We start from the raw sequence: 26,516 nt of genomic DNA, 5'->3' as shown, positions 1-26,516 counted from the left end.
AGAATTCTACCAAACATTCAAAGAAGATTTAATACCTATCCTTCTCAAACTATTACAAAAAATCGATGAAGATGGAATGGTTCCTAACTCATTCTGAGGCCAACATCACCCTGACACCAAAATCAGGCAAGGACAACACGAAGAAGGAAAATTACAGGCCAATATTGCTCATGAAGATATATGCAAAACTCCTCAACGAAATATTGGCAAAGTGAATATAGCAACACATTAAAAGGATCATACACCATGATCAAGTAGGATTTACACCAGGGATGCAGGGATGGTTCAACATCTGTAAATCAATCATTGTGATACACCACATTAACAAAATGAGGGATAAAAAATCACATGATGATCTCAATAGATGCAGAGAAGGCATTTGACAAGATCCAACATCCCTTTATGATAAATTCCCAATGGAATGGGTATAGATGGAAAGTACCTCAACATAATAAAGGCCATATATGACAAATCCATAGCCAACATCACACTTAACAGTGAAAAATTAAAAGCCATCCTTCTGAGAACAGGAACAAGACAAGGGTGCCCACTCTCACCACTCCTATTCAACATAGTACTAGAGGTTTTGGCCAGAGCAATTAGGCAAGAAAAATAAATATAAGGAATCCAAATTGGAAAGCAAGAAATGAAACTCTCGAGAGTTCTCGTCAAGATGGCGCTGTGAGCAGACGTTGAACTCACCTCCTCCCACGAACACAACCAGGTTACAACAATTTTGGGAAGAATCACCCTGGATTGAAAACTGAAAACTGGATAAAAAGAACCCCCACAACAAGGGACAGTCCTGATGAAAGCAGAAGAGGCAGTAACACCAGCCAGAGAGGAAAAAAGCCACCTTTGGGAGCAGCGGAGTTTCTCAGCTGGCCAGGCAGGAGCCAACCTAAGGTACACAGCCCTCCCTGGAGGAGTGAGGTCTGGAGTGGGGGCAATACTGCTATAACCATCCTTCGGACTCAGCCCAATTGAGATGGGGGTCATACTATCTGGCTTTGCTGGCTATGAACTGCAGCGAGGACACCCCAGAAAAGCTATCGGCTGAAAGCCAAAAAGATCCAGGTCTTAAAGGGCCCACACACAAGCTCACTCATTGCAGCAACCTAAAATCACCAGAGAGAAGGCTGACTCTCCTTTGGTGATACAAGACTCACCTGGTGTGCTCTGGGGGCATCTTGGTGAGAGGAGGATCTTCTCCTGAGACTGAGACATTGGTGGGGGCTGTTGTTCTGAGCTGGTCCAGGCGTGTGGATATGGAAACCAGTGGGGGCCATTGAGGTGCGCCCCTTGGGCTATTAGCCCAGGGGTCTGCCACACCCACTAGAGCACAGATTTAATCCAGTTCAGCCAGGGCAGGCAACCCGCCCTCGGGACTGGCCCCACCTAACAGCAAGCCCTCAGGCTACTTTTCAGCCTGCGTTGACTGATTGCCTTGATCGTCTAGAGGCAGGCCAGGGTGTCTGCCTCTGTGGGACAGGGCTTGTGTGAGGACTAGGTGAACTGTGGGGGGCATTGGGGCAGCAGTGGGGGCCTCTGCAGTGTGGCGGTGGGGGTACGCTCCAGGGGGTTGAGAAGTGTGCATGGACCAGGACTGTGTTGACAGTGTATGTGATCCAGAGGGGGGTGAGGCTTATCAGCTGCAGAAGACTTGTGCTTCACAAATAGCCATAAAAAGGATCATCCCCACCTTCCAAAGCCTGAAACAACTGAGTGCCTCCATGCCAAGAGCTAGCCTCACTCAGCTGCACTCCTAAGAGAACTGACATCAGCCTTGTTGGCCTCAGGCCTATCACAACTGTACGCCCCTGAGCCTAGCAACCAGCTACACTGGGTGCCAACCCAATTAAGAGGACACTTGCAATAAGAGTGTGCTAATAGACTTTGTAGCCAACAGTGCTGAGGCCCCTCCAAACCTGATTTACAAACAGCTGGCCAGGGAAGGAAAGATCAGACTCCCTGGGTACCTGCAGTGGGAGCAACCCTGCCACAGCAGAAGAACACAAGTAGCTCACAAAGGGGTCACTCCTGGTTCTTATGGTCTGGTGACGAGAGGGAAGCACACTGTTGGGCCTCATAAGGCATCTCATACATAAGGCCACTTCTCCAAGATCAGGAGACATGGCCAACTCACCTAGTACAAAGAAAATAGCACAGAGAAAGAGGCATAATGAGGAGGGAAAGGAATACTTTCCAAGCAAGGGAACACTATAAAACACCACAAAAAGAACTAAGTGAAACAGAAACTAGCGACCTCCTTGACAAGGAATTCAAACAAAGCATAATGAGGATGCTCACGGATATGCAGAGAAGAATGGATGAACACAGTGAGCACATCAGCAAAGAATTGGAAGATATGAAAAAGAACCAATCAGAAATGAAGAATACAATACTTGAAATGAGAAATTCACTAGAGGGACTCAATAGCAGAGTAGAGGAAGCAGAAGAACGGATCAGAGAGCTAGACGAAAGACTCGAGGAAATCACCCAAGCAGAACAGAAAAGAGAAAAAAGGATTAGACAGAATGAGAACAGTATAAGGGAACTCTGGGACAATATCCAGCATGCTAACATTCGGATTATAGGGGTCCCAGAAGGAGAAGAGAGAGACAAAGGGGCAGAAAATTTATTTGTCGAAATAATAGAGGAAAATTTTCCTCACCTGAGGAAGGAAAAAGACATCCAAGTTCAGGAAGCACAGAGAGCTCCAAACAAGAGAAGCCCAAAGAGGCCCACACCAAGGCATATTATAATCAAAATGTCTAAAATTAAAGACAAAGAGAGAATCCTAAAAGCAGCAAGAGAAAGGCCGCAAGTGACATATAAAGGGAAGCCCATCAGGCTGTCAGCAGACTTCTCAGTCGAGACCCTACAGGGGAGAAGAGAATGGGATGACATATTTGAAGTGCTAAAAGGAAAAAACCTACAACCGAGAATACTCTATCCATCAAGGCTGTCATTCAGAATGGAAGGAGAGATAAAGAGCTTCCCAGACAAGCAAAAATTAAAGCAGTTTATCACTAAGAAACCAGTTCTACAAGAAATGCTGAAGGGACTTATTTAAGTGGGAAAGTAATGACCACAAATAGAGATAAAAGAAAAAAATTATCAAAAAAACCCAAAACAACAACAAGAAAAAACAGGCAATAAAATCACTTGTAAGGTAAAAGTATAGTAAAGGCAGCAGATCAACTACCTGTGAAGGTAATATGAAGGTTAAAAGACAAATGTACTAAAATTACCTATTTCAATGATAAGAGGGTGATGGATATACACACACTAAACAAAAGACTATATATGATGTGAAAAACATATAATGCGGGAGGAGGGGAGTGAAAAAGTAGAGCTTTTAGAAAGAGGTCAAGCTAAAGAGTCTATCTACTCAATATAGACTGTTATATGCATAGTATATTAAATAGGATCCTCATGGTAACCACAAACCAGAAACCTATAACAAGCAGGGAAAAAAAAGGAAGACAAAAGAAATCAAACATATTACTAAAGATAGCCATCAAACCACAAGTGAAGAGAGCAAGAGAAAAAGAAAGGAACTAAGAAGAACTACTAAAACACCCAAAAAAAGAAAAAGTGACAAAATGGCAATAAATAAATATTTATCAATAGCTACTTTAGATGTCAATGGATTAAATGCTCCAATCAAATGCCATAGGGTGGCCAACTGGATGAAAAAATCAAGATCCACGTATATGCTGCATACAAGAGACACACTTCAAACCTAAAGACACTCACAAACTGAAAGTGAAAGGACGGAAAAAGATATTCCATGCAAATAGCAAAGAAAAGAAAGCGGGGGTAGCAATACTTATATCAGACAAAATAGACTTTAAATCAAAAACTGTAATAAGAGACAAAGATGGGCACTACATAATGATAAAGGGAACAACCCAACAAGAAAATATAACACTTGTAAATATCTACGCACTCAACATAGGAGCACCTAAATATATAAAGCAATTATTAACAGACATAAGAGGAGAAATAGACAGTAACACAATAATAGTAGGGGAATTTAACACTCCACTTACACCAATGGATAGATCATCCAAACAGAAGATCAATAAGGAAACACTCGCCGTAAAGGACACATTAGACCAGAGGGACTTAGTAGATATATACAGAACATTCCATCCAAAAACCACAGAATACACATTCTTTTCAAATGCCCATGGAACATTCTCCAGGATTGATCACATATTAGGCCACAAAACAAGTCTCAATAAATTTAAGAAGATCGAAATAATACCATGCATCTTTTCTAACCACAAAGGTATGAAACTGGAAATCAACTACAGAAAGAAAACCAGAAAAGCCACAAAAATGTGGAGATTGAACAAAACGTTACTGAACAATGATTGGGTCAATGAAGAAATCAAAGAAGAAATAAAAAAATTCCTGGAGACAAATGAAAATGAAAACATCACATGCCAAAATCTGTGGGATACAGCAAAAGTGGTTCTACAAAGGAATTTTATAGCAACTCAGGCCTACCTCAACAAAGAAGAAAAATACCAAATAGACAATCAAAAAGTGCACCTAAAGGTACTGGAAAAAGAACAACAAACAAAGCCCAAAATCAGCAGAAGGAAGGAAATAATAAAAATCAGAGCAGAAATAAACGAAATAGAGACTAAAAAAAGAATAGAAAAAAATTTATGAAACCAAGAGCTGGTTCTTCGAAAAGATAAACAAATTTGACAAACCCTTAGGTAGACTCACCAAGAAAAAAAGAGAGAAGGCTCAAATAAGTAAAATCAGAAACGAAATAGGAGAGATTACAACGGACACCTCAGAAATACAAAAGATAATAAGAGAATACTATGAAAAGCTATACGCCAACAAATTGGATAATCTAGAAGAAATGGATAAATTCTTAGAAACATACAACCTTCCAAAATTGGACCACGAAAATGTAGAAAATGTGAATAGACTGATCACCAGTAAGGAGATCGAAACAGCAATTAAAAACCTCCCAAAAAATAAAAGTCCAGGACCAGATGGCTTCCCTGGTGAATTCTACCAAACATTCAAAGAAGACTTAATACCTATCCTTCTCAAACTCTTCCAAAAAATTGAAGAGGAGGGGAGGCTTCCTAACTCCTTCTATGAAGCAAACATTATCCTGATACCAAAACCAGACAGGGACAACACAAAAAAAGAAAATTACAGGCCAATATCACTGATGAACATCGATGCAAAAATCCTCAACAAAATACTAGCAAATCGAATACAACAATACATTAAAAAGGTCATACATCATGATCAAGTGGGTTTCATTCCAGGGATGCAGGGATGGTTCAACATCTGCAAATCTATCAACGTTATACACCACATTAACAAAATGAAGAATAAAAATCACATGATCATCTCAATAGATGCAGAGAAAGCATTGGACAAGATACATCATCCATTTATAATAAAAACTCTAAATAAATTGGGTATAGAAGGAAAATATCTCAACATAATAAAGGCCATATATGACAAACCCACAGCAAATATCATTCTCAATGGAGAAAAACTGAAAGCTATCCTTCTAAGAACAGGAACCAGACAAGGATGCCCACTGTCACCACTCTTATTTAAAGTAGTATTGGAAGTCCTAGCCAGAGCAGTCAGGCAAGAAAAAGAAATAAAAGGGATCCACATTGGAAAAGAAGAAGTGAAACTGTCACTCTTTGCAGATGACATGATTTTATATCTAGAAAACCCTAAAGAGTCCACTAAAAAACTTTTAGAAATAATAAAGGAATACAGTCAAGTTGTGGGATACAAAATCAATGTACAAAAATCTGTTGCATTTCTATACACTAACAACGAAGTAGCAGAAAGAGAAATTAAGAATACAATCCCATTTACAATTGAAAAAAAAAAAGAATAAAATACCTAGGAATAAACTTAATGAAAGAGGTGAAAGATCTGTACACCGAAAACTATAAAACATTGTTGAAAGAAATTGAAGAAGACACAAAGAAATGGAAAGATGTTCCGTGCTCTTGGATTGGAAGAATCAACATTGTTAAAATGTCCATACTCCCTAAAGCAATCTATAGATTCAATGCAATCCCTATCAAAGTTCCAACAACATTTTTTACAGAAATAGAACAAAGAATCCTAAAATTTATATGGAACAACAAAAGACCCCGAATAGCCAAAGGATTCCTGAGAAAAAAGAACAAAGCTGGAGGTATCACACTCCCCGATTTCAAATTATACTACAAAGCCACAGTAACCAAAACAGCATGGTACTGGCACAAAAACAGACACATAGTTCAATGGAACAAAAGTGAGAGCCCAGAAGTAAACCCACACGTTTATGGACAGCTAATATTCGACAAGGGAGCCAAGAGCATACGATGGAAAAAGGAGAGTCTCTTCAATAAATGGTGTTGGGAATACTGGACAGCCACATGCAAAAGAATGAAAGTAGACCATTTCCTTACACCATGCACAAAAATCAACTCAAAATGGATTAAAGACTTGAATGTAAGACCCGAACCCATGAGACTTCTAGAAGAAAACACAGGCAGTACGCTCTATGACATCAGTCTGAGCAGCATATTTTCAAGTCCCATGTCTGACCGGGCAAGGGAAACAAAAGAAAAAATGAACAAATGGGACTACATCAAACTAAAAAGTTTCTCCACAGCAAAGGAAACCATCAACAAAACGAAAAGACAACCTAACAATTGGGAGAAGATATTTGCAAACCACATATCAGATAAGGGGTTAATATCCAAAATATACAAAGAACTCATACAGCTCAACAACAAAAAAAGTAACAATCCAATTAGAAAATCGGCAAAAGATCTGAACAGAGATTTCTCCAAAGAAGAAATACAGATGGCCAACAGGCATATGAAAAGATGCTCAACATCATTAGCTATCAGGGAAATGCAAATCAAAACTACAATGAGGTATCACCTCACTCCGGTCAGAATGGCTGTAATTAACAAGACAGGAAACAACAAATGTTGGAGAGGCTGTGGAGAGAAGGGAACCCTTGTTCACTGCTGGTGGCCGTGCAAACTGGTACAGCCACTACAGAAAGCAGTTTGGAGTATCCTCAGAAAATTAAGGATAGATCTACCAGATGATCCAGCTATTCCACTGCTGGGTATTTATCCAAGGAACTTGAAAATACAAAGGCATAAAGATACTTGCACCCCTATGTTCATTGCGGCACTATACACAATAGCCAAGACTTGGAAGCAACCTAGGTGCCCATCAAGGGACGAATGGATAAAGAAGATTTGGTATTTATACACGATGGACTACTACTCAGCCATAAGAAATGACGAAATCCAGGCATTTGTGACAACATGGATGGACCTTGAGGGTATTATGCTGAGTGAAATAAGTCAGAGGGAGAAAGTCAAATACCATATGATCTCTCTCATAAGTAGAAGATAAAAACGACAAAAAAAACACACATAGCATTGGAGATTGGACTGGTGGTTACCATTGGGGAAGGGGGGAGGGGGGAGGGCAAAAGGGGTGATTAGGGTCACATGTGAGGGGACGCACTATAATTAGTGTTAGGGTGATGAACATGATGTAATGTATCCAGAATTTGAAATATGATGTACATCTGAAAAAAATAAAAATTAAAAAAAAAGGAAATGTCTCGCTGTTTCCAGATGATATGATTCTATATAGAGAGAACCTTAAAGAATCCATCAGAAAACTATTAGAACTAATCAACAACTACAACAAAGTTACAGGGTACAAAATCAACTTACAAAAAATCAGTTGCATTTCTATACACAAATAACGAACTAGCAGAAAGAGAAGTCAAGAATATAATCCCGTTTACAATCGCAACAAAAAGAATAAAATATCAAGGAATGAATTTAAACAAAGATGTGTAAGACCTATACACTGAAAACTATAAAACATTATTGAAAGAAATCAAAGAAGATAAAAAGAAATGGAAAGATATTCCATGCTCATGGATTGGATGAATAAACATAGTTAAAATGTCCGTATTACCTAAAGCAACCTACAGATTCAATGCAATCCAAATCAGCATCCCAATGACATTCTTCAAGGAAATAAAACAAAGAATCTCAAAATTTATATGCAACAACCAAAGACCCTGAATAGCCAAAGCAATCCTGAGAAAAAACAACAAAGCTGGAGGCATCACAATCCCTGACTTCAAAATACACTACAAAACGATAGTAATCAAAACAGCATGGTACCAGCCCAAAAACAGACATACAGATCAATAGAGAAGAATTGAAAGCCCAGAAATAAAACCATACATCTATGGTCAGTTAATCTTCAACAAAGGAGCCAAGAACATGCAATGGAGAAAGGAAAGTCTCTTCAATAAATGGTGTTGGGAACACTGGACAGTCACGTGCAAAAGAATGAAAGTAGACCATTATCTTTCACCATACACAAAAATTAACTCAAAATAGATTAAAGATGTGAATGTAGGACCTGAAACCATAAAACTCCTAGAAGAAAATATAGGCAGTACACTATTTGACATCAGTATTAGCAGTATCTTTTCGATTACCATGTCTGCTCAGGCAAGAGAAACAAAAGAAAAAATTAACCAATGGTACTTTATTAGACTAAAGAGATTCTGCAAGGCAAAGTAAACCGTGAACAAAATGAAAAGACAACCCACCAACTGGAGAAAATATTTGAAAACTATATGTCTGACAAGGGGTTAATTTCCAAAATATATAAAGAACTCATACAACTCAATAACAAAAAACAAACAACTCAATAAAAAAAAAATGGGCAGAGGTTATGAACAGACATTTCTCCAAAGAACATATACAGATGACCAACAGACACATGAAAAGATATTCAACGTCACTAATTGTTAGGGAAATGCAAATCAAATCTACAATAAGATATCACCTTACACCTGTCAGAATGACTATAATTAGCAAGACAAAAAATAACAAATGTTGGAGAGGATGTGCAGAAAAAGGAACCCTCATACACTGCTGGTGGGAATGCAAACTGGTGCAGCCACTATGGAAAACAGTATGGGGATTCCTCAGAAAATCAAAAATAGATATACCATATGATCCAGCCATCCCACTACTAGGTATTTATCCAAAGAACATGAAATAAATAATCCAAAGGGATTTATCATGCCCTATGTTCATTGCAGCATTATTCACAATAGCCATGATGTGAAAGCAACTTAAGCGCTCTGCTATGGATAACTGGATAAAGAAGATGTGCTATATACACGCAATGGAATATCAGCCATAAAAAAGACAAAATCATCCCATCTGCAACAACATGGATGGACCTGGAGGGTGTGATGTTAAGCAAAATAAGCCAGACAGAGAGAGACAAATACTGCATGATTTCACTCATATGTGGAAGATAAACAAAGACATGGATAAAGAGAACACATTAGTGGTTACTAGAGGAGAAGGGGGCTGAGGGATGGGTGAGAGGGGTAAAGGGGCACATATGTACGGTGACAGATAAAAATTGGAATACTGGGAGTGAGCACAATGCAGTCTATACAGAAACTGATAAATAAATCATACACCCAAAATTATACAATGTTATAAACCTTTATGGTTTCAATAAAATCACTCAAAAATAAATAAATAATAAAAATTTAAAATTTTTTGAAAAAGATCAGACAGTCCAAAGACATAACTAGAGGGGAGTGGAGGGTTCAGCTGACACCATCTCATGGGCAAAGGGGCCCAGAGAACCCCTTGGAAGCAATTGGTTTTGAATTGTCAGGAACAATGTTTGACTTGGAGATCTACAATTCGTTAAGAGAAAAATAGAGGGGCAGGACCGGTGGCACAGTAGTTAAGTGCGCACTTTCCACTTTGGTGGCCCAAGTTTTGCCGGTTTGGATCCTGGGTGCGGACATGGCATTGCTTAGCATGCCATGTTGTGGCAGGCATCCCACATATAAAGTAGAAGATGGGCACGGATGTTAGCTCAGGGCCAGTCTTCCTCAGCAAAAAGAGGAGGATTGGCAGCAGTTAGCTCAGGGGTAATCTTCCTCAAAAAAAAAAAAGAAAAATAGAGAAAACTGAACTAAAGTGTGTTGTGTTATTCTATTCTCAAAATGGAGGTCCCTTTATATTTTCATGACTCCTAACACATTAAAATAGCTTCAGCCTGACAGCTATCTTACTCAAAGCAAAACATGATGTAACAAAATCACATTTTATGGGCTATAATCCAAGCAAATATTTGACACAAAATGGAGAGGAGGGGAAAGAGAGCAGGGGTAGGGAAGGTGAAAGAAGGCCTCTTCTGAGGGTGCACGCGGGCCCATTTTATAGTTGCCATGCCTCCAAGCAGAGTTGCTGACTGGCCCAAGGGATGAATGAAGAGAAGGAGGTCAAGCAGGTATGCAGCAAAAGACTTGGAAAGGCACAGAAGGCAGTACAATCAAAGCAGCAAGCTTTGCTCCGAAGACATCACAGCAAGCCCAGGGAGAGCTCTATGAGCAGACACCACTGACCACAGAGGACTTGGCTTGACAGGGCCTTTCTCTGCAGCCCAAATCTATGGGCTGGCTGCATCCCCTAGGGCAGTACCACCAGGACTTAAAAGGGTCTAGGCCAATAAAGGAGGTATCTTGTCCCTGTGAGATGAGAAATTTTCTCAAATCAGCCATGTTTGAAGCCAGGGCCACATCTTCCAGTTTGACTGGAGGCTCAGGGTCCCATTGAGTCTGGCCCTAGAGAAACAATCCAGGCTACAACTTGTTCTTTGCAGAGCATCCCTTCCTCCAGCACTGAGGCTATGGCTTGATCCAGCAGCCTGTGGTCTACTGTTATTTCTCTTTCTCCTTTGTCCGTGCCTAATCAGTGGAGGAGTCAAGAGGTGTTTTCCTTCACTGCTGTACCCGGTGCCTCTAAACTTCCTTTATCTGCCCTTGGCTGAAGGAGTAGTTGCACTACCTTCTCTTGGACTAGAAAGATCAGAAGCTCCTCAAAGCAGAGTCATTCCTAAAAATCAAACATCCTTTGAGAACATGACCAATCTCCTGTCGCACCCCAGTCCATTCTTCTTAAACCAAAGTTCTCATCATGTCACTGCCCTATTTGGGAGCTTACACTATACCGGGCTCCATGCTCAGTACTTTACATATAATTAATCATGCAATCATCACCTAAGCCTCACTGGGCAGGTACTATTATTACTCTCTTTTCAAGTTCACAGATGAGACTTACAGCAGTTAATGAACGTACTCAGGCACATCATTAAATAAGTAAGTGGTGAATCCAGAATTTGAACCCAAGCTTGTCCAAGGCCAAAGCCCTATACTCTTAATCACTAAACCAAGACTTCTCAAGAGCAGTACTAGTCTACAGGATCTTGTTAAAATGCAGATTATGATTCAGTGGGTCTGGAATGGGGCCTGAGATTCTGCATTTCTGACAAGCACCCAGCGGATGCTGATTCTGTGATCCTCCCACCCCACTTTGAGTGACAAAGCCCTGAAGTTTTCTATTTACCAGAGGAAAGTCCAGCTATGGTTCTTCTACCTTAGAGGTATGAAGACTTCTAGCACATAGACCTCCTCTGGTCTACCAGCCATGGTGTCATTCGCCAAAAGCCAGGATGGCCAAGAAAGGAGCATGATTCTCCCAAACTTCCTAGGATATAACAGAGAGAAGAAGATAATAGGGAAGGAATCACATCCAAATCCCCACATTTATGGCCATTCAGGGTTCCTCTCACCTCCTTCCAGCAGATCTCTTACTTTTGCTTTATGTCAATCCAGGCCTAAGAGTGAAGTCCCAAGTAATCTCTCCTTTGAGCTGCAAAGCAAGCGCCTAGATAGCCTACTCCTTTCATCCACAAGCTGCTAAAATGGCCCCAGACAAGAGACCAGAGGAATTATGGAGTTTTATATCATAAAGATCTTGGCCCAACACTAAATTCCACTGAGACACTACACATCTTGCCACCAAGGCTCATTTGTACAAGTGTTCAAGTCAATGAATAATCAGGCAATTGCTGTAAGTGTGTCTTGCTTAAATGGGCACTGAAGAAAAGTCAAATCAACAAAACAAGTACATTGGTGGTAGCATCAGGTCAAGTGAGTGTTCAGCTTCACAAGCGTATCCCCCATAACCTTCAAAGTTTACTTAGTAGTGTATGTATAGGTGAGGACCAAACTCTTCTTGAAAAACCCTGCCCCTAATTCCTAGAGGTCACCCTTCCAAACTGGAAGTTGACAATAGGCCCACATCATTACTTTGTGGGTCTCTTTTCTTTAGAAAAAGAAATACATCTAATAACTTTCCAAATGTTTCAGAGACATATGAACGATGAAGTTCTCTCCTTTCTTGCCCCGCCATCATGCAAGGAGCAAACCAGAAGGTAAGGCCCCCAGCAGAGGCAAGCATGAAAGGCTTTCAGCAGACTCTGATAATTAAGGGTGTTCCATTTCCTCTCAACAATGTTGTTGTGGCATCTTTAAAGGAGGAATTCTCCAACCTGCCTGAATCTTCTTAGCTCCACAAAGTCTCTGAGCTGACAACTAATAATTAATTAACAATGAACAGTGTCTTGCTGCCCATCACAGTGACTGGCACCCTCATCTCTGAAAAGAATAAGATGTGCTAATGTGGCAGGCTTCATAATCCCCACAGCTTTCAGCTCAGTGCCTGATGTGACAGGGCAGATCCCCTCTCAAGACAACTCAGCAAGTGGCGGGTAGGGAGGACAAGCGACAGCTTTCTGGAGCCAGGCCACAGAAGCCACCTGCCATTGGGGCAGAAGCTCATGGTCCAGAAGCTCACAAGCAGCTCCTTTCGTTTGGTGATTCAATTGTCTTCCTCCACAATGCTCCTCTCAGTAACTCAGCTCAATTCTGCCCAAGTTTACCAAGCATTTTCCATGTGCAAGACCCTGCGGGCTCTGGAGATTAATAGACCAGATGCCTCAAAGGGGCTTGGCCACTAAGCTGGGCTGTGGTCAGTGAGAGCACAGAAAGATAGTCTTGTTGACTGTCACCAAGCTATACAGCCCTAGCCCTGGCAGGGTCCATTCCTATTCTCTCCTTTTAAGACATTACTCCCCTCGTTTGAAGATCTATGGACTTAAATACACACACACATATGGGTAAACCCTCCAGGTGACTGATACCAAGAACCACATACCTGCCTGGCATGGAAACCGGATTTTTCAGGATGGGAGGATGAGGAGCTTAGGACATTTGCTCGAGTCACTTGGGGGAATCTGTCTAACCATGGCTATAGCACAATCACGGGTAGCAGCAGAGTTAAGACATAAAAGGCAGCTGCCTGATGCCAAGGGTCCTGTGTTCTAGCCTAGTCCTGCCATGGACTTGCTGTGTGACCTTAAGCAAGTCCCCTCCTCTCTTTGGGGAAACTGAGGTGCCAGCTGCCAAGAGAGACAATTAGGCTGGAGGATGTTTGTTCCTCACTGCTTTCCCAGCCCCCAGAACAAGACCTGGCCATGTATAAGATGGCTAGAAATGTTTATTATCTCAATGATATGCTATGGATCCTTCCACTACTGACATTCCAGAACTCTGTGGAACCATCCCCCTTGGTACTGTGAATCTGCCTTCGCAACTAGGCCATCTAATGACAGAACCTTCACTTAAATGGAGATCTTTTTTTAAAATCAGGTGACAACAGTTTGAGTTTCTCTTTTACTTTTTAAATCATTCTACAGCTCACAGTTTCTTCCACCAGTCACCCAGGGGACAGAAACTCGCACCAGTCATGTTCCCTTCACCGGCGGTACATGCCACTGTACCTGGAAACTGTTGAGGTCTGTAAATATAAGGAAAACATTAAAGATGAAAACCTGGGTCCCCTAATCCCCAGCCCAGACAACACATCACACAGCCTCGCAGCCAATTCACACAACAAAAGAAGGGAGTAGACAGAAGAATATTAACACTGTCAATCTAAAAATGCAGATTTAAAATTAGTAAAGGGAAAAATATGTCAATCATGACTCAGGTGACATCACCGATTGCTTTGCACATTCACTCTTTATTTTTTCTTTTTATGGTGAGGAAGATTGGCCCTGGGCTAACATCTGTTGCCAACCTTCCTCTTTTTTGCTTGAGGAAGATGGTCACTGAGCTAACATCTGTGCCAATCTTCCTCTATTTTGCATGTGGGACACCGCCACAGCATGGCTTGATGAGCAGTGTATAGATCTTCGCCCAGGACCTTAACCTGTGAACCTTGGGCTGCCAAAGCAGAGCATGTAAACTTAACCACTAATACACCAGGCTGGCCCCATGCACATTCACTTCTCTACCAACCAACCAACCATTTGAATTTGTTCATATCCAAAATATCCACTGAAAAAAATCAATGCTAAGAAGATCTGGATCAAATGAACCAAACAAACAGAAAAACCCCACAGAGGGAGAGCGTGAAAGGAGAAATTTAAATCACAGATTAAATGTGTAGTTACTACAAGTACCTTCACCTATTACAGAGAATTCTGGACTTATTGGAAAGTGTGGCCAAAAAAAGTAAAAAAGAACATACTAAAATCTGCAGTGGAGGGAGAACACAGCGAGGGCAGTTGACATGAGATTAAAGCAATTCTTGAGGCTCCTTTCACCTCTGTTCTCAACAATATAACTGGAGGTTGGAATAAACCAGCAAGAGAGAAACACAACACTCACATGGGAGCCTCCTGCCATGTCATAGTCCTGCTAGGAGTGGACTTGATATGCCTGAGGATGCTGAGTGAGGCAAGACCAAGGCAGGCAAGAGGCTAGACATGATCCTGGGGACTTGGGAGGTGGGCGGGGGCAGTCAGGAAGGGAGCAATTCTGTGCACTACACGGGCCTCCAAAGTCCAACCACTGGGACGAAATAGTGAGAAGGAAAGGAGCGTGCACTTGAAGCCCATCCACTCATCCTCCTCACTAGTCAGAACATGAGAGGGCCCCACGAGGGAAATATGACACTGACCCCAAGCGCTGGTACTCCAAAGGCTCCAGAAACCATCTGCCTACCTCCCAGCTGCACACTTAGACATTTCTTATATTAGGTGTAGCACAAACATCTAGAATGGAATCAAGCTTGGGAGGCTCGGTCTCAGCTCCACCATGGACCCTGTGTGCCATTTCTTGGGCAAATCCGGCTCCTTTCTGGCTTCAGTGCCTCTAACGAGAGGGTACAGCAGGTGATCTCATTGGGACCATCCAGACTGGTCATGATATGGCTAAAACAACCTCAGGGGCTGTGGGAACACATGGAAAGCCCCCCTATCCTTGCCTGAACCAGGTGAAATTGGGGATGCGTTCTCCAAGCAGAGGGCCCAGCGAGTATTCAACACAGTTGCCCTGCAATTGCAGTGGGCATGACCAGAAGCTTATAAATCCAGACCTGGCCTTAGAGATACTCAATTAGCCCCTTAGCAAAGTGCTCATTATCCAAGTGACCCAAAGACACTCTCTGCCTCCCCTGACACTAATGTCCTGGCTGATGCAGGCCCACTCTGTCATCCCACAGACAGCCTGTCAGCATCTCATAATTAGGAAAAAGCTGTTTCTGCCATCATCAAGAAGATCCATTTCACAGAGACAACTTCTGCATGTGAGACAGTATTTCAAACAGAAAGATTTCAAATACCAAATCCTGCACTCCAGCAAGTCACGTCTTGACAGCTTGGTCCTAGACAACTCAATATCCTTAAACTTGCCTTCCTTTTGCTGCAGACAAGAAATTGACCTTCTTTTTCTAGGACCAGGACCATTCAAACCTTTAAAGTAACTCTTGTCAGTCTAGCTGAAAAAAGCATTTTGCAAGAGGAAAAAATCTTAACTGAGATGACACAAGGATGTTACTTCCTAGACATGAAGAGTCCTCTTAACTAATATATATGTACACACACACATACACATATATACGTTCTGACATTGAAAAATTTTAAAATAAACTACAAAATTTATAAATAGGATTATTGTATGGTGGAGTTTCTGAATCACTATTTAATAAGAAATGAATAAGGAAGGCAAATATTTAATCAAAGTAAACGTGGTCACTCAAATCGTGACAAGTCACACACCTGCTCATTCAGGATTTGCAGCAAATGAGAAACCATCGTGATCTACAAAGTGAGTGTTAAAAGCTCTGAAACGGGTATTGGGTGTTTAAACAGGAATCATCAAAAGAACCAAAGAAACTGCCCACCTGACTTTCATTTTCACTCTGTAAATCATCGCACAGATGAAGGAGTGAGGGCTTTCTGCCGCTAATCAAAGGAAACCTTCTTTTCCAGTGAGGTCTAGAGTCACGTTATTTAATCTGCCAAATCTAAATGATGACACATCTTAACCTAAGCTCTCGACTTTTCAGATACTAATTGGAGAAGGGAGGTAGAGGCACAGCAAAGGGAACAATATTTTTTTCTGTCTGAATATGCAAAACCATAGTGTTCTTTGTCACTGAACTCTGTCCTTACAAGAATCATGTGTGAAGAAGTAATCGCTTCCTCCTGCAAGGACTTGAAAGCAAACAATTGAAGTGCTTCCTTTGTCTCCCTTCCTTGTCTGTGCTCACTATAAACCATGAGGCTTATGGCCTGTAGGCCAAAGCAAACGGAATGGAGGACACTTTGGTGGGAAAAGATGAAGGAGGTTTCCTTTGGTGTTCCCATTTCAATGACAAGCTCATTAGAATTTCTATTATATGAGAAATAAATGCTCATTGAGAAAATTTGGAAAATACAGAGAAGTGTAAAAAGACAACTGAGTTTCCATCCCCAAATGACCAACTTTAACACTGGTATATTTCCTTCTGCCTTTCTGGTTATACACAAGTGCTGATTGTTTTACATGGCTATAATCGAATCCTATCTACAATTTCACATCCTGCTTTTCTCACGTACAATTATAAGCTTCCTTACATGTTACAACCATCGTTTTGAGAAGCACAAGAAGTGGATGTGATAGAGACAAAAAATGCACCACAGGTGGTTAAAAGCCTCGGCTTTGGGATCAGATGGAGCTGGGTTCTACTACTTACCGACTTTGTGGTCTTGCACAAGTGATTTAACCTCTGCGCTTCAGTCTCCTTCTCTATAAACTAGGGATGACAATAGCACAGTACCCAGCACCACGGTTCTTTTGAGGCTTAGCGAGATAATGCCATAAAGCACCTTAGCATCGTGTCAATGGTAACTCCTTATTACATGTTAGCCGATATTATTATTACTGCCATTTTTTGATCACCCAATCTTTTATAGTTAGCCATTAGATAGCTTCCAAATTTCCCATTTGGATAACTCTGAAATGTGCACATAGTTTGAATTCTTTATCTTAGAATATATTTTCCAAAAGTGAAATTCTTGCATTCTGTGGTTGTTAATATGTATCACCAAATTTGTTGGCCAGATGACTTTTGCTCTATCGTTAATCAGTGTGGAGATATTATCAAGGGCTGCAGAACAGGGTTAGACTGAGGGAGCCTAGAAGTCCTTAAAGGTCTTAGAGCTAGGAGGGCTCTTGAGGAGCACCAAGTGCAATCTTGTTCAGGTTTTTTGTTTTTTTTTTTAAATTCATTTTTTTTTTTTTTTAAAGATTTTATTTTTTCCTTTTTCTCCCCAAAGCCCCCCGGTACATAGTTGTGTATTCTTCATTGTGGGTTCCTCTAGTTGTGGCATGTGGGACGCTGCCTCAGCGTGGTCTGACGAGCAGTGCCATGTCCGCGCCCAGGATTCGAACCGACGAAACACTGGGCCGCCTGCAGCGGAGCGCGCGAACTTAACCACTCGGCCACGGGGCCAGCCCCAATCTTGTTCAGGTTTTAACGAGAGATCGCTGCTCATATTGATAACCTTGGCCTCATTTGAGCTGGGACCTCATAGACCACAGGGCAAAGTGTATATGAAGCAGCATGTAGTGAGGGACTGCTGAAAGCCCATATCATCCATGCCCACACACCACTGAGCATTCAACCTTGAGTCCTGTGCCATGGACTCTAGCTTCTACCTGAAAGTCAAGGGTATGTCTTCACACCCCCTTGGCATATCTCTCTCCAGCATTTCATTCCCAGAACTCATCACAGTTTGTAATCATGTCTTTGTTCACTTGTTTTGTCCCCAACTAGGCTGTCCACTCCATGAGCGGTGAGACTGTGTCTCAGTCTTGCATAGTTATATCCTGAGTTCCCCACTAGTAAAGGGCCTGACACAGAGTAGGCACTCCTGCTCCTCACTGCCTCTTTGATCCTCAGGGCCCTCTTGGCCACACTGGCAGCTGACCCCTGAGGACACAGGAACAAAGGAGCACAGAATCTCTGCCTTTAAGGAGTATCCATGACTGTCTCTCTGCACAGCCATCTCAGCAAGAACAGGGAAGTCTTTATACAGGAGTAACATCCTATAATGCTGGAGAGGCAGCCAGGAGCTGGAGCTTACCAATGGACATCCATCTGTAAGAAAGGTCATTCTACCACCCCCAACATGCACAATCATACTTGGCACCTGTGTGGACCTTTTCTACTTTATGGAGCCCTCAAAAACATGTTCCTCAGGATGCCCTTACAACCTCCCATAAGCCAAGAGCTGCAGGGGCTAGTGCAGCAGAGCAAGAGTAAAAGAAAGATGAGGCAGAACAAAGGGCAAGCGTCTCAACTCTGGGCTCCATCCCAGTTGTATCCCTTATGATATAGGGCAGGTCACCTTGTCCCTGAGCTTCAGTTTTCTCCTGAATAGTATTAGATAGTTGACCCTTCCCAGCCTTTTTGGAGACTTCACTGATCATGTGCATGAAAGGTAAGAGTGCAACAGGGAGGCCAAGGGGTTACTATGGCAAGCTGGGGCCTTGGGCCTCTTCAAATAGCCCCCAGATTGAACTTTCTCCTGAATGTGCACCCAACAGCCCTAAGAAGAAGCTACTTGTTTTCTTCAAGGCAAGTTTTCTAATCAAATAGGCAGTACCTCCACACTAACCAAAAGAGATCTTTAACCGTTGAACGCAAAAGCTCAGACAAACCACAAACACACTATTCACGCTGTCAGTCCTACAGAGGAAGTTGTGGTCCTGTCAGTTTCCCTTGCCACATACAGCTGCAACGCTGGCTTACATTACTAATCACATGCAGTATGTGTGTCTCGGGTTATAACAGATGGTGTTTGCAATGCACGCAAAAGCTTCAGATAACCAAATGGTGCAGCCATGGAGATTTTCCAAAGAGAAGACAAAAAAGATAACAAAAAAATACTCTCACCAGCGAAAATGTGAAGAGTGTTTATATTACTTCCTACTGTGGTAAAATAGAGAACATCCAATTCCTGCAATAGCTCCACTGACTGGGAGAAGCCAGCCAAGCGTGAAGGGCTAATGCCACTGGAAGGTTCTGCCTGAGGGACACGCTCTCATCCTTTCTAGAGGAGCTGTTACTTAAAAGAGCTTAAAGTACAGAATCTAGGCCTCCTCATCCTGACTCTCACGCTTAGAGGCAAGAAGCAAGTGCCTACTCATATTTTCATCAGTTCCTCAAGACCCACCTGCCCCTACTTATTCCTACCTGCTCCTGCTCTAATCTCCTTCTGACTCTTGCCTGTCTCTGGACCTTCAAACTGGGGCTTGGATTTTGTCTCTGGCTCTCTGTAAAGAACTTAGACTTGCCTCCCCAGCCTGACCCACACCTTTGGCTCCACTTACTCCAGCCCCAATCCCAGCAATCTCATCCTAGTCATGGCGCAGCCAATCCAAGCCACAGCTAAACCACCTCTAAAGAGAAGGACGTTCAGACAGAGGCAAAACCAAGACCAAAGTCTAGGTCTCCTGACTCTAAGACCAATGAACTTTCCACTACGTCATACTTCCTACTCCCTGACCCTGAAGTGTTGTTATTTCCACCTTCCATAGCAGCCAGTAAGTCTAGTCTCTGTCCTTCAACATATGAAGACAGTTTTGATATCTTCCAACCAACCCTACCTGAGCCTTCTCTCCTCTACATGAATCATCCCCATCTTCTTCAAACTGTCCTCATAATTCGTAGTTTCCAGATCTTCAGGTGGCTCATAAACTCAATCACTGTCCTCTTATGAGGGAAAATAGAGAATATTTTCGATCCAAAGTGTCTATTTAGACAGTATGCTTTATCAATGCAGCACTGATCATTGTCACATTTTCATCAGCTGCATGTCACATTATACCAAGTTGTGGTCAACTAAAACCCCAAGATTGTGTTCCAAATCAGAATCTTTCCTTAGGGATGTTCAAATACCAACAAGAAAATAAAGATGCTTTCTCTTTCCTCTGGGTCTCCAAGCTGGGATTTTGTAAATCCAGGGATGCCAGAAGCCATGTTCTACACCAGGTGAATAAAGCTTATCTGCAAAAGGAGAGTTTGAAACCAGTAAGAAACGAGCAGATGAGTGTGTGTGTGGGGGGCGGGGTGAGGGAGAGAGAGATTGAGAGAGAGAGGGAGCACACTAGTCCACACTAGCATGTGGGCACACATTCACTGGTGTGATGAAGTCCTCGATTTCAATCCTTGAAGACTCCTGAGATGCCTTGGTTCCTGAAGCTCTTTCACTGGTTCTGGGAGTTGCCTCAGTATCCCACCAATAAATTATCTTGCATGCTTAAGCTAGGAAAGAAGATTTCTGTCACTTACAACCAAAAGAAACTTGACTCCAAGTTTCCTGAGATCTTCAAATGGCAGGTTTATTCTCTTCCTTCACATCACTGATTTATAGCCAATGTGGAGCCTCTCTTTGCTAAATGAGATGAAAGTCCAGGTATCCAGACAGTAGGAGGGGTAGAGAGAAGAGGAAGTGTGGTCATGTTAGAGACCAAGTCTCCTGCTTACCACTTTGCTGAGCACCAGCCCAAGCCTTCTCTGGGCTCCTCTAAAGATCCCTCCCATCCCATGAAGCTCAGATGAGAGTGTACAGTAATCTACTAATGTGCTGCTTCCAAAGATCTCCACTCCAGAAGGAAAGCTCTGGAGAAGATGGTTTCCTATGGTGAAAAAGAAGTGCTCGCGAAAATTATGGGTCTGTGTCACAGTCTCAATTTGTCCTGCTCCCAGGCCCTGCATAATGCCAGACCACCCATTGAAAGTGTGAAATAGAACACCATCTGTGTTCTGCCAGAGAGAATCTAAGAAACCTTGAGCTGGAGATGGCACAAACTGATTGTGCCAAAAGTGATTGGCAGAAAGATAATCAAATTGAATTTCCCAAGTGCCTTGAGGTCTTCCTCTTTTAAAGTGCTCTGTACACACATGATAAAGGGATTTGACTGAAAGACCAGCAGCTAACAAGTCACACAAGAACAACTTCCAAGCCAGCTGTTTGCTAAGATGGGCAGCTTTGTCCAGGAAGATGGTCAATGTGATGTTGAGTAGACAGCAATGTTCCCGGACTAACTGTCCCCAGTGTGGCTAAAATGCAATCCAGCAAGTTCCATTACAATTAGTACTTAGAGGAACTATGGCTGGCTTATAGCCTTGCAGTTGCAAACTCAGAAGGGATTAGTACTCCTACTAATACAGTAGTGCTGGAGTGAGCTTTGCTCAATTACATAGTTGGCTTCAAGCCTTCTAGTCAAGCATCTCTCACAAATTCATCTACCAGGAAATCGTGTTTTTCCTCCTACACTAGGCCTAGAAAACCACCAAAGAAATCATTTATTTGCTCACTGAGTTTGCACTTTCTTGCTTTATTTCAGGAAATGATGATGTTTCTGGAAGCACAAAAGGATGAGGTACAGGAACATAATGTCACCCATTTAAGCCAGGGAAGCACAGTTCTTACATATTTATAAATCCTTTCTGCACACTAATTGACTACTAATCTTTTGGAGAAAATGCTAGCAGCCCAGATGGCAATAATCTGAAGGATGGGGAGCTAGTAAAGGGCTTCAGATTGAGCTGAATAATAATAATGAAGAGGGACTTCCAGGCTTGCTGGTGTACACACCCAGGTGGAAAGAAAGAGCCAATTTTTTTAGATTCGTAGCAACTACTTTCCCATTAAGGAGCCTTTCATGAAGCAGTCTGCTCATGTAATTACAGATCATCTTAGAGCCTGTACTTGGCCCTTTGGAGCTATTTAAGAGAGTACAGAAAATAAATGGGTAGTATTTATTAAATTAACATTGATCTAGGAATGAAGCACTTCATGACTCCTTAAGGAATGGTGTCATAAAAAAAAGTATGAGGCAGTCACCAGAAGACCTGGGACTTTGGCAAGTGTTCTAAGAACTGTTCTTCATATCATTTGTGCTGACCATCAAAGCTACTTGAAGGACGGACTTCTTCAAGTCTTGACACTGCTTCAGCCAATAAGCTGGAGGAATAGATTCACCCTGAGGTCTTCTGATGCTAAATTTTGTGTGGCCTACTACACAACCAAAATACGAGTCATGGATCTCTGCTCTCAAGACAAGATAACGACTACTCTTAATAAATGTGCAATCACCCTAGAGACACACAGCAGCCAGCTACATGAAAAAGTAGGTCAGGAGACTGTGAGTCCTTGTCAAATAAGTAACACAGATAAAATAAGCATCTGGCTACCTTTTTCCAGGACATCAAATACCCTACTGGATATCCCCACAAACCCAAGTGTTCCAGAAATGCCGGTGTTTCAGCAAGTTGAGTCTTTAATCACAGCAATACCAATTTCAACAACTCACAGAGATCATATCTCAGATCATGTGCCCTTGGTCCTCCACTGATATTGACTACATAGTGCTCTGGATTTGAGAGAGACAATCCTATAGGTTGGTGTTTCAGCTGGAGGTCTTTGATTGTAAATGACTGAAAATGATTCTGGGTAACAAGCAAAAAGGAGAACGTGTTGGAAGGTTATAGGGAAGCTCATAAGATCATAAGAAAACTAAAGAGCTAGGCTTGGGAGAGCCAGGAACCAGGGAGCTCCTGAGGGTCTGGAACAACTCAGCAACTTTACTCAAGCATATACCACCACTGGAATTCATTCACTCATCCAGTACATATTTATAAGTATCTACCATGTGCCAGGCAGGCACAGTTTTACATGCTAGGGATGTAGCAGTAAACAAAATAGACAACAACCCCATTCTCACGGGATTTTCATTCCAGTAGCGGGGTGATAGATAATAACAATAATAATGATCACAAAGGTGGTGGTAATAGTTCCATTTTTTTTTTTAAAGATTTTATTATTTCCTTTTTCTCCCCAAAGCCCCCCGGTACATAGTTGTATATTCTTCGTTGTGGGTTCTTCTAGTTGTGGCATGTGGGACGCTGCCTCAGCGTGGTCTGATGAGCAGTGCCATGTCCGCGCCCAGGATTCGAACCAACGAAACACTGGGCTGCCTGCAGCGGAGCGTGCGAACTTAACCACTCGGCCACGGGGCCAGCCCCAATAGTTCCAATTTTTAAGCATCTACTCTGTGACTAGCACTGTGCTAAGTGTTTTACATATTCATATACTTATTCAACAAATATTTATTGAGCCCTAGTATGCCAGGAACTGTCCTAAGTACTAGAAATAGAGCCATGAACAAAACAATAAGAATCCCCACCCTCATGCAGCTGACATGAGAGTGAAATGAATGAATCCAAAATCCCCTAAAATCAAAGTCCTAGAAAACATCATACAATTGGCCATCCTTAGGTCGTGTATATGTCCCCAGGTTTACCAGGGCAGTGAGAGGGAGGAGGGCAGGCATCCAGATTTACTGTCCAACCAAGAGTGAACACAGTGGGAGAAGAGTCCCTAAAAAGGGAACTGTGAGGAAAGGAAATGGATACTACATAGCAAAAAAAAAAAAAAAAAAAAAAATCAATTCCATGTATAAGGCATGGAGCAACAGAGACAGCTTCACCTGGGCATTATTGATGTTTTAGGATTCTTAATAAAAATATACCAGAAACTGGATTGTACATAAACAGAAAATAAAATGATGTTTCAGACTACTTGAGCTTGAATCTGTCCCCATGATTTACAAGGTTAGCTGTAGGATCTTGGGCAAATTACCTAAGCTCCTATGCCTCAGTGTCCTCTTCTGTGAAATGGGAGATGTTATTAATATCTCCCAGAAGTGATGTCATGAGGAGTAAATGAGTTAAAATTTGCAAAGTGCTTAGAACAGTGCCTGAAATATAGTAAGTGCTCTGTTAAGAAAATAAAATAGAAGGATACTTAATTGATGGAATGACATCCATAATATATTATGTGAAAAAATAGGTTGCACAATAGGTGCCCAGCACAATCCCAATTTTTATTTTAAAAAAGCAACAGGTATAATAGAAGGATGTATAATGTAAGAAATATGTATATCAAATGGTTTGCAATATTTATTTCTAGCTGGGAGTGGGAGCTACGGATAATTTCTATTTTTTCCTTTTCTGTATTTTCTAAATTTCGAGTGCAAATATTTATTACTATTGTAATTTTTAAGTTATTATAAAAACATCTATATTCAAACACATACAAACATCTAAGTATCAGTAAAAGGGATGTATTGGCAGATGGGGAAGTGACCAATTGCAAACATGTTTAAACTGCTTAACAATTGAAAAGAGAAAAAAGTCAGAGGAAAATTCCTGGGTCTAAAATATTATAATCAAGATCCTATACTGATTACTGAGAGTCTAGTGTTATGTTAGAAGAGAAGCAATCAACAAGAAGACCACCCCTGAGTACTGGGTCTCCACAATCCCTGGAGCTACTCAAGATTCTCCTGCCTAACAGGACAAAGCCCCAAATTCTTTAAAGACAGAGTTCCTGGCAACCTGTAAGACAATGCCGAGTGGTTCAAAACACGCATAATTAGAGTCACAGAAACGGAAGGGAGGAAAAAGATACGTATGTGTGAATATACATAAGAATTACAACAAACTTCTCTTCAGAAGCTACGCAAGCCAGAAAACAATGGAATAACAACCTTACGTGCTGAAGAAACTGTCTACTTAGAATTTTATACCCACAGAAAAGATGTTTCCAAAATAAAAGCAAAATAAAGAATTTTCCAGACAAACAAAATCTGACATTATTCATTGCCATCAGATCTGCACTACAAGAAATGTTAAAGGAATTTCATCAAGCAAGTGGAAAATGACACCAGATGAAAAGTGGATCTATACACAGAAATAAAGAGAATTGGAAAGGTTAAATATGTGGGTGAACATTTACACAATTTCTTCACATTCTTTTTAATTTCTTTAACAGTTAAGTGACTGTTTAAAGCAACAATAATAACTAGACATTGTGGTATTAATAACATATTTAGAAGGAAAATCTATAAAAATGATACCACGAAGGATAGGAAGGAAAATGGAACAATATTGTTGTAATGTTCTTACAGTTTATCGAGGGACATAATACCATTTGAAGGTAGAGAAGATAAAAATGCATATTGCAAATCCTAGGGCAACTACTAGAAAGATAAAGAGGTAGAGCTAATAAGCCAAGAGAGGAGATTAAATGGAACGCTAACAAAATAGTCAAATAATACCAAAAAAGTCATAAAAGGAAGAAAAAAATGAACAAAGAACATAAGGGGAAAACAGAAAACAAATAACACTATGTTAGATTTAAATCCAAACAAATTGATAATTATGTTAAATGCAAATGGTGAAAACATTTTCAATTATTATCAGACATTATCATACTGCAAGAATAATTAAATGCTGTATATAAGAAATCCACTTTGAATATGAAGACACAAATAGGTTAAAAGTAGAAGGATGGAAAAATATGTACCATAGAAGCACTAATCATAAGAAAGTTGATTAGCTGTTTTAACATCAGAGAAGACTTCAAAACAAGGAATATTACCCAGGCTAGTGAGGGACATTTACATTTTATAATTATAAAGGGGTCAATTCATCAAAAAGACACAATAATTCTAAGTATGTATGAAATCAATAACAGATCTTCAAAATACGTGACACAACAACTGACAGAAACAAAATGAAAAATAGGCAAATCCTCAAATACATTGAGAAACTTAAATATTCTGCCTTCAGTAATTGATACAAGTATACCAAAAAAATCAGTAAGCATATAGAAGAACGGAACAACACTATTAACCAATTGTATCGAAATGATGTTTTATAAAGTGTTCCATCTATTAACAGCACAACGCACATTCTTTCCAGGTTCACATTGTACATTTCACCAAGATATATCACATGTTTGGCCATAAAACATGTCTCAATATATTTAAAATAACTGAAATTATTCAGAGACCTTTTTATAGCCACAGTGGAATTGAAATAGAAATAAATAACAAGAATATCCAGAAAAGCCCCAAATATTTGGAAGTTACAAAAAAACCTAGATATTACTTTTACTTCCTGTCAAGATGAAGTATCATGGAAAGTATTTACCCTCCCACTTGAAACAACTAAATAAACTAGACAAAATATGCAAACCATGTCACTCAAGATATTGGACATCAGGCAATGAGTAAGAGTTATCCCTGAAATATGGAAAACAAATGAGGTGAGCCCTAACACTACCCAAGATTACTACCTATAGGAAGTTTCCAGGGTACAGCACAGGGAGCA

This window comes from Equus quagga, chromosome 10, assembly GCF_021613505.1.
Source record: "Equus quagga isolate Etosha38 chromosome 10, UCLA_HA_Equagga_1.0, whole genome shotgun sequence".
Lineage (NCBI taxonomy): Eukaryota > Metazoa > Chordata > Mammalia > Perissodactyla > Equidae > Equus > Equus quagga.
Note: the sequence above shows the minus strand (reverse complement) of the source record.